Source organism: Desmodus rotundus, chromosome 1 (genome assembly GCF_022682495.2).
Source record: "Desmodus rotundus isolate HL8 chromosome 1, HLdesRot8A.1, whole genome shotgun sequence".
NCBI classification, from domain to species: Eukaryota; Metazoa; Chordata; class Mammalia; order Chiroptera; family Phyllostomidae; genus Desmodus; species Desmodus rotundus.
Window position 1 is genome coordinate 2,509,776 of NC_071387.1, and position 8,861 is coordinate 2,518,636.

Consider the following 8,861-nt stretch of genomic DNA (forward strand, 5'->3'; position numbering starts at 1 on the left):
TGGAGCGCAGGACTGGAATGGGGGTTTTTGTCATTTATACAGTAGCTTATATCATTGTTTCTCCCTGCTCCCAATTTTTCAGTTATAAAAGTATAGGCAATGTGGTTCTCTTTGCATTACGGACAAACCATCCTGATTCTCTATTAAATATTTTTATTAATCCCGAGTACTCTGAGGCGTTTGCGCGGATGAACCCAGCAGCAGTCGGGACCCCTCCCCCTCTCCGCCACGTGGCCCATTTGCGAGGTGCTGTGCCTGTACTTAACACGGCATTCGTTCGCCAAACTCCCTCAGCTTGGGAGATGGCTCGGCAGCCCCGTTTTGTGTCCTATTTAATTAGGAATTACTATCTGGAATCCGTCACAAGCACTGGCTGTGACCCGTGGCTCCAGGGGGCAGGGTGGGGGGAAGGGGGTGGCAGGGAGCAAAGGGGGCTTGGGGGCTCCAGGCAGCACCCGGTGAGTGTTTGGGGCTCGAGTGACGACAGAGGCCACCAGTGTGTGAAGTGGACGACAGTGCCGAGGGGCAGCTGCCACGGGGACCCTGGTCTCCCCGTAGAAGAGCCAGTGAGGCCTGTGGGGAGCATGGAGCGGGGAGCACAGGGGACAACATCCTCTGTCCGGCTCCTCTTCCCTGGCTGTCCTCTTGCCCTGGCGGGGACACATGGCTGAGGAGGGGCAGGCTAGGGTCACCAGCGGGGACAGTTTCCTGATGGAAGGTCTCTTTCCAGCCACCACTGTGGACCCACCCCAGGGCCAAGAGGGTGGTGGTCCCAGCTGTGGACAAGTGCCACGCCCCCACTTCCCCTCCCCCTCCCCGACTCCTTTGCTTCCAGTGGGGCTCAGCCCAGTGGTGGGGACACCGCCTGGTGGTCCTGGGGCGTCTGCTCTCGCAGCCCCCCCAGCTCTCGGGCTGTCTGCGAGGGGCGGGGGGCTGGCCCCAGGGGTTCAAATGGCTCTGGGGACATCGTAAGGCAGCCAGTCAGTGGCAGAGGTGGGTGCAGGGAGTTGTGTTGTTGTTCAGGGATGTTTCGAGTCCCAAGCAGCAGAGAACAGCGTCGGCCATTTCCTCCAACCCCCAGGCCCCCTTTCCTGCCCAGGCTGCCGTCACTCCCTCACCTCCCAAGCCACCCTGCGAATGACAGTGTCATCCCCAAGAGGCCTCTTGTCAGGCTGCAGCACGGGCTCTCCAGTCCCCACCCCTGAACCCTCCCTACACAGGTGTGACCCACGGACACCACACTCAGGGCCCAGGGCGGGCTCGGCTCGGGTTCCGACTCTGCCAGCCAGGGTCTGGGGCCTTGGACAAGCCCACCCCAATCCTCCGTGCCCACTTTCTGGCCTGGCTCCTGGTGAACCCTTCCCCCAGGCCCTGGAAGGTCACCTAGGTGCACCTCGGCCAGGAGGTGCTAGAGGGGTAGTCTGGGGAGGCTTCGTGGAGGAGGAGCTCTGGAGAAGGCCCTGTGTCCAGTGCAAGGACATGCAAGGCCCAGGCGGGGCCAAGGAGGTGGGCAGTGCAGGAAGGGCAGGTAGAGGAGGCCCAGGTGCCAGGCTTTGGAGCCAGCCTGACCACCCAGGGAGGGTGCCACTCAGCTCCCTGTGCTAGGATAATAACCACAGGACACTTCAAAAGGACAGCCTGGGGACTGGATATTCAAGGTGACAGGTGTTCCCTGTGAGGCAGAGAAGGGGACAGAGCCAGCACCACACCCGGGTCAGGCCTGAGACCGGGGCCTGGCTTGACCTGAAGGATGGAGGGGTAACCGGCCCGGGCAGGGCCGTGGGGGCCAGGCTCATGCCCTAGGGGGCTCACCGCGTCCCAGTGTCCAGAGCGGGCAGGACCTGCCATCGACATGTCCTTTGCTTACAGGCCAGCCTGCGGTCCTGGGGGCCCAGACTGGGGACAGTGTGTGTCTGGGGGTGGGCAGTGCCCATGAACTCAGCTGCTACTGCCGGAAGCGCCCTTGGAGGAGGAGGAGGTGGGCCGCTGTCTGGATGAGCCCCAAGGGAACGCGGTGTTCCCTCCACCTCCTCAGCGGGGACCGATCTGAATGCGGTGCCTGTGCCGGGCCAGGGCCCCATCCAGCGATGCCAGGTAGGGGGAGGGGAAGAAAGGGACGGTGGGGGATGGGGTGCTGTGGGTCTCCCAGCTGCCACCCCAGCCTGAGTCCCATGACCTCCCAGGGAGACCCCTCCCTGGCAGAATCAGCTGAACGAGGTGGGACCCCTGGGTGGAATTCTGCCCCTTCCCTGCAAGTTCTGGTCTTCCTGGGATAGAGGTGGGAGGGGAGAGGCAATCGACATCAAGTCACCACCCATCTCTGTGCCTCCCTGTCCCCATCTCTTGGTCAGCCTTGTCCCCCAGGGTGGGAGAGGTGGCCACATGAGTGACAGGGGGGTGCCCTCTCCTGCCTGGCCGGGTTGCCCCAGAGCCTGGGCACTGGGGGGCAGGAGGGCCAAGGGGCCTGGGCATGCAGCCTGTCCCCACTACCCAATGGCCCTGAGACCATGAGGAACTCTCTGCCCTCGCCCCGAAATGGGGTGGGGGGCTAAACGCCTGGCTCCTGTGAGCCGGCTGCACTCTCAGCTCGGGGAGAAGGGGAGCGCCTGGCGGGGCCACACGGGCCCCGGGAGGGGCTCCCGGCAGCCTGAGTAACCCAAGCGTGCCAGGTCCTGGGAGTCCGGAGGGGACAGGGCAGGGGCCTGAGGCCCTGGGGAGGGACAGTGGCAGGGAGGGCAGCCCCTGGGCTAGCGGAAGACAGCTGTATGTGGACCTACGTCATCCGAGGCACACCCGGGGTCGGGGACAGCCCCCCCTCTGCTGGTGTCTGGCGGGGCGCAGGGGTGCAGCTCCCTGCAGGGCAGGCCTCCGACCCAGGAATGGACAGGGTCTGAGGCGGTGGATGCGGACACGGCCAAGACGTTCTCGGGGGATTTCGGCCTTAAAGAGCCAGGGAAACGCATGACTCCCTTCCAGAGGGTAAAAAGGAGAAAGAGCAACTGACCTCGCAGGGGGAACCTGACCAACAGGCTCAGCCTGCGGCCAAGGTCAAGACCAGCAGTGACGTGTCAGGGGACAGCATGCACCCTGGTGGGGTGTATGAGAAAGCCCCTCAGCTCTGCGGTCTCTGTCCCCCAAACCCACCTGTCTGACCATGACAGGCACAAGAGACAGGTCCCAGCAGAGGGACCATCTACGAAGTCCCCGACCAGTTGTCCTCTCAACTGTCAAGGTCATCGAAAACAAGGACATGCTGAGACACTGTCCCAGAGGAGCCTAAAGAGATGTGACGACTGACCGTCCTTTGGGGTCCTGGATCCTGGGACAGAGAAGGACATTAGGTAAAAACTAAGGAAATCCGAATAACATTTGGACTTTAGTTGATCAAAAATATGTATTCCTGGGGGGTGGTGCCAGGTGACTCTGGGGAAAGACGTGACCTTGGTCAAGTCACAGACTTATGACTGGAGGCCTGGACCGGTACCTGCGTCGGTCCCTCCAGCCCCAGCCCCAGGCCCCTGTCCCCCTCCCTCCCTGCGGCAGGGAGCCGTGGTACCAGTGTCCACCTCTGCGTCTGAGCCTCTGTGTCTGAGCCCCTGTCATGCAGGACTGTCTGGGTGAACGGGGGGGGGGGGGTGACATCTGTCCCAGAGGAGGGGTTTCATATAGGACACGTGGTCCTGCGGCCTCGGGAAGAGAAGAACCAGGCCAAAGGCGGGAGGGGCGGGGGGGCTCCGGAAGGGAGGGTGGCCGGAATAACCGCATTTTAACCCGTCATAATGTGGAGGGTTTTGTTATGAAAAACACCAGAAAGCCATTAATGTAAATCATAAAATATTCAGCAAGGAAGTCGCTTAAATGTCTCGTGTTCCCAGAAACGGTGCCGAGCGCTTCCTGCATCGGCCGCCCAAACATCAGCTCAGCTGTGCGTCTGCAGGGCCATTATCTCAGACCTGGAAGCATTAGGTCATTGCCGCCAAGGATGGCAGCCTTGGGTGGGGCGGGTGGCAGGGTGAGGGGACAGCAGCGCTCCCGGGCAGCGGCCACTGCCTCCCTCCTGTGCAGCTGCGTTGGCATGCACTTTCGGGGCTCCCACCAGGTGTCCCCCACAGGTCCCACAGAGGGCCCACGTGCTGTCCCCTGAGACAGCAGGCGGTGGGGCCTCCTGGGTCTTCAATCACCGTGTGAGCTATCTCCGCGTGCCCAGCCCCCTCAGACACACTGTCCTTCCGTCCGCGTATCTCCCATGGTTGCAACGGGCTTCTCCTGAGGGCCTCTGTCACCTCATCCTGACAGACTAAGGTCGTGTGGCTGGTGAGCATCGAAGGGAGGACTTGGACCCACACCTGTGGGGTCTCTGCCACCTCTGAACAAACACAGGATAACGCAAAACACGAAACCACGAGGTGCAAGAGAAGGTGAGGATGCACCCGGGACACTCCAGTCAAACAAATGGAAACAGCAGGGGTCGGTGAGACCGTGGAGAAACTGGAACCCTCATGGGAGGGTGGTGGGGAGGCGGGAAAACGGGGCAGCTGCTGTGGAAGCGGTGGGCGGTCCCCGAAAAATTGAACACAGAATGACCCCATGCCCCAGCAATCCCACTTCTGAGTGTGTCCCCCAGGGCACTGACAGTAGGTCTCAAAGGGACATTTGCATGGGCACATCAGTCACAACGCCGACGTGGACACAGCCCAGGGCCCACTGACAGGGGAACGGGGGCCGAAATGTGGCCCATCCACACATCAGGGAGTGTCATTCAGCCTCGGAAAGGAAGCTCTGGCGCCGGCCGCAGCGTGAGTGAGACTCGAAGACGTGCTGAGTGAAGTAAACCAGACACAGGGGGACGGTCCTGTTAAGCCCCACTCACACGCGGGCCCTGCAGGAGGCAGACCCGCAGAGACAGGGAGCCCACGGCGGGGCTGGGGCTGGGGGAGAGGCGGGAGTGGGGGTTTCACGGGGACGGAGCGTCCCTGTGGGAAGATGGACCGTCCTGGAGAGGACGGTGGCGCAGGCTGCACAGCAGTGTGACTGTCCCTGACACCGCCGAGCCATGCCCCGAGGCCTGTTACACTGGTGAATTTCGTGTTACCTGTATCGTGCCACGGTGTGAACATAAAAATAACAAGAAGGCGAGAATTGTAAAGAGCCCGGTGAAGAGGCGCGATGGTGAGCCAGGAAGCCACAGGCAGCCTGTGATTGAAGGGACGTCGCCGGCCCGCAGGGCGGCCAGGTGCCAGGGCGTGGTTCAGCACCTCGGAGAGAGACAGGGCCGCACCTGGGTGACCCGCCGGGCCTGTCTGAAGCCCTCCCTGCCTTGCTCTGGAGAAGCCGGCAGATGCCAGCTGAGACTCGCCAGGGCACTGCACATCTGGCTTGGCGAGGGCGGCTGCTCCTCCCTGAGGCTGCGGACCAAGGGCCATCCCACCCCACGGGGGGAAGGGATGTTGTAAAAGGCCCCCGGGGGTCTGGGTCCCGTTTTCCTGCGCTGACCCCACCCCACACCCCTGATCTTGTTGAAAGGTCCTGCCCATCCCTGGGACTCTTAACTTATTGGGGTGACATTGGTTAATAAAATTGTGTAGGTACAAGCCTATAATGCTCTGGGCCTCGTGACTCGGCCACAGCCACTGGGCCTTCCTGGGAGCCAGGTGCCCATTGAGGTCCAAGGCGGGGGCACAGGGGGCACCACAGGTGGGGGGGACGGCCTGGGTTCCTGCTGTGTTCTCCTGTCTGAGGCCCCTCACCCCATGTCTCACCTGGGTGGTGTGGATCAGCTCCTGAGAGAGCTCGTTGTTTTTGTCACAGGGAAGCACCAGGGTGTGCTATCAGCATTTAGGGGAGGGGGGGCTCACGGTTGAGCCAGCTCTGCCCCCGTGGTCACTCCTGACAGGGCTGATGCGTCCCTGTGACTCCGTGACGCATTGCTTCAAGTTCTGCAAAGGCCGTTTCAGCCAAGAGCGCGCAGCCTTCCAGAAACCGTGCCTCAGGAGGCCCGGGCCACGCGGGCTCTCTGCGCGGAGGTCAGGGGAAGGTGAGGGAGGGCATGTGGTCACAGTGAAGCTCCTCCGGCCCCGAATCAGTAGTTTTCACCCAGGGTCATCGAGGCCTTCTGTGTGCCCCGCGCGGTCCCTGGCGGGTACGCGCTCACCTGCGCTGGCGTGGGGTCCCTGCGGGGAGGGTCAGGGAGGACGGGCTGAGCGTTCCGAAGCACCCAACCCCAGAAGAGAGAGGGCTGTTAGTCCCGGCCCGGTCCGCCGGCCACACCGTGGCTGCCAGCAGAGGGCACTGTGGGGCCCGGGATGCCCCCGTCCTTTCCTGACAGTGGAGAGGGAGCAGGGACTCGGGACTCCCTAGGAGGAGTTCCCACGACCACGCTGTGTGAATGCACACCCTTCCCGGGCGAACCAGTGTCACCGTCCCTCCAGGGCGAGTTCCTTCGTTCGTTCATTCACTCAAAACAACCCAAAACTTGGCAGCTGCCAGCTCTCCCGTGAGCCCTGAATTAGGGGCTGGAGTCCTGGAAGCAATAAGGTTTGTTGTAAAGGAGGGAGGGGCAGAGTACACAAGGCGGGGGGTGGGGCAATAGGAAGCCCTGGGCTTTGACCCCGCCCCCAGGCCTTCGTCCGGTGGCGGAGGCGCTCGTGCTGAATTGAAGAGACCGTGGTGGCCCAGCCCGCGCAGCGGCACCCCCCCAACCCGAGACGCAGGAGCCCAGAGTGGGCCTGCTTCAGCCTGGAGTGCCCAGGGCTGGGCAGGAGGGCCTGGTACCCCCACCCCGTCCCTGCAGAGTGGCACTGGCTCCCAGGAACTGTCCGGCTCACCAGAACAGTCGCTGCCATTCCATTCTTTGGGGGCCTGGAAAATTCCTATTCATGAAAGCAAACTTAAAGAAGTCTGTTCTTTTAAAAAGCAAATTGTGACACCGGAATACTCATGAGCTGTGACTTGGCGGGAAGTGGCTGCGGCCGGGAGGTTATCGTTTAGTTAAGTCAGCAGCTGAGGGGTTTAGGCAAAGGGGCCTGTCGCTCCAGGAATGGTTGTTAACACTTTGCTGTTTGGCCTGAACGGCGCGCTTAATGTCATAATTAATTAACCTTGAGGCCACTCGCATGTCCTGTGTCCCCGCGGCCTCGGTTCCCCTCTCCCAGCCCGCACATGCGGGACCGGCACTGACCTCCGCGGGAACACGGAGGGTACGTGGGAGCTGGAGGGGGCTTGCCTGGTGATGGCGCAGGACCAACCGCACACCAGGAAATGCCCGAGACCTCTCCGCCGGAGGCTCAGTAAGGTCCCTCCAAAACTCATGTGCACCTGGAACCTCAGATTGACTTTGGGTGGAAACCAGGTCTTTGAAGATGTAATGAGCTAAGGACCTCAAGATGAGGTCATCTTGGATTAGGGCGGCCCCAACCCAATGACTGGTGTTCTCTAATAAGAGGAGAGGACAGAGGCACCAAGGACATTGGGACACAGGGAGAAAGCCCAGGAAGACGGGGCAGCGATCCGAGCGAGGAGTCTCCAAGCCAAGGGACACTGAGCTTGTCTGGTGACACCAGGAGCTGGGAGAGGCCTGGGACAGACCCTCCGTCACAGCCTCCCAGGGAACCAGCCCTGCTGACATCTGGGTCTCAGACGTGTGGCGTGGAACCAGGAGAGAGTAAGTTCCTGTTGCTTGATGCCCCCTTCTCCATGAGGCTTTGTTCTGGCTGCCCCAGGACAGTCCTCCATTTGGTGACAGTTGGAAGGTGGCCAAATGAGGGGGGAGGTAGGGACAGGCTGGGGGGCCTGGGGCTGGCTTTCACTGGGTACAGGCTGTGACAAGATGCTGCCTCTCCTCTCTCTGGGCCTGAAGTCTCCCACTGCAGGGTGTGGGGACAGAGCTGTGCTTTTCAAATTGGGTTCCTTAGTGCACCCACAGGGGTGGTGGGGCCGCTTCCTCTTGATGGAGTGCCTCAGTACTCCCTACCTCCTCCCTCCTCATGAGGCTGGGGATGCTTGGAGCTCGCTTCTTCCCTGTCACCTTCCAGTCCCAGTAGGACTACAGCTCGCCCCTGCCCTCTTGTGGCTGCCTTTAGGAACTGCTGGCAGCTGCTGTTAGAGGGTTTGGGACCTTGAAGGAGTTGGGACACCCTGGGCAAGAAGAGGGCTGGTGCCCCCTGGACCAGACTTGGAGTCCCTTTTGCTGGGAGACCCCCACCAGTCTTACCAGCCAGGAGCTTAGACGGTTGGGGTGGGAAGGTCATGGGAAGGGGGGTCGTCCCCTTGGCTGCCATCACCCAGGGCAGTTCAGGCTCTTCCTAGAGACTGTAGGTGCCGGGGCGGGAGCCAGGACTGGGGTGGGCCCTGCCAGCACCCCTGGATTCAGACCTGTGCATTCAAATGCCTTCCAGCAACGTCCATGTGGATGCCCCCTGCACACCCAGGTAGCCACATGCAGGGTTGGGCTCAGCACGCTCCCCACCCACCCACCTTCTCCTTATCCTCTTTGAAGTGGTGGCACCGCTGTGTGGCTGTCTGCCCTGTCACCCAAGCTGGGAGTGTTCACATAACTCCTGATTTTGTTCCTATTTATCTCGCCCCACACCGCGCCCCGGGTCTCCTCGCTCCATGAGACTGTGTGACAACCAGCACTTCTGTCTCCTGCAGGAGCCCCATTCCCGGGCAGCGTCCTGGTCTCCAGCCTCAGCCATTGCCATGTTTTCTGTGAGTGGCAGGCACAGCTCCTGGCGGCAATTAGTAGACACTAAACCAGACAAACTGAATTTGCATGTGTCGGAATGATCATAGGAGGATGTCAGTGCAAACTGGTGTGAAGAGTAAGCTCCCGAAGGTGCCAGACACTGGGACGGGCTCCCCAT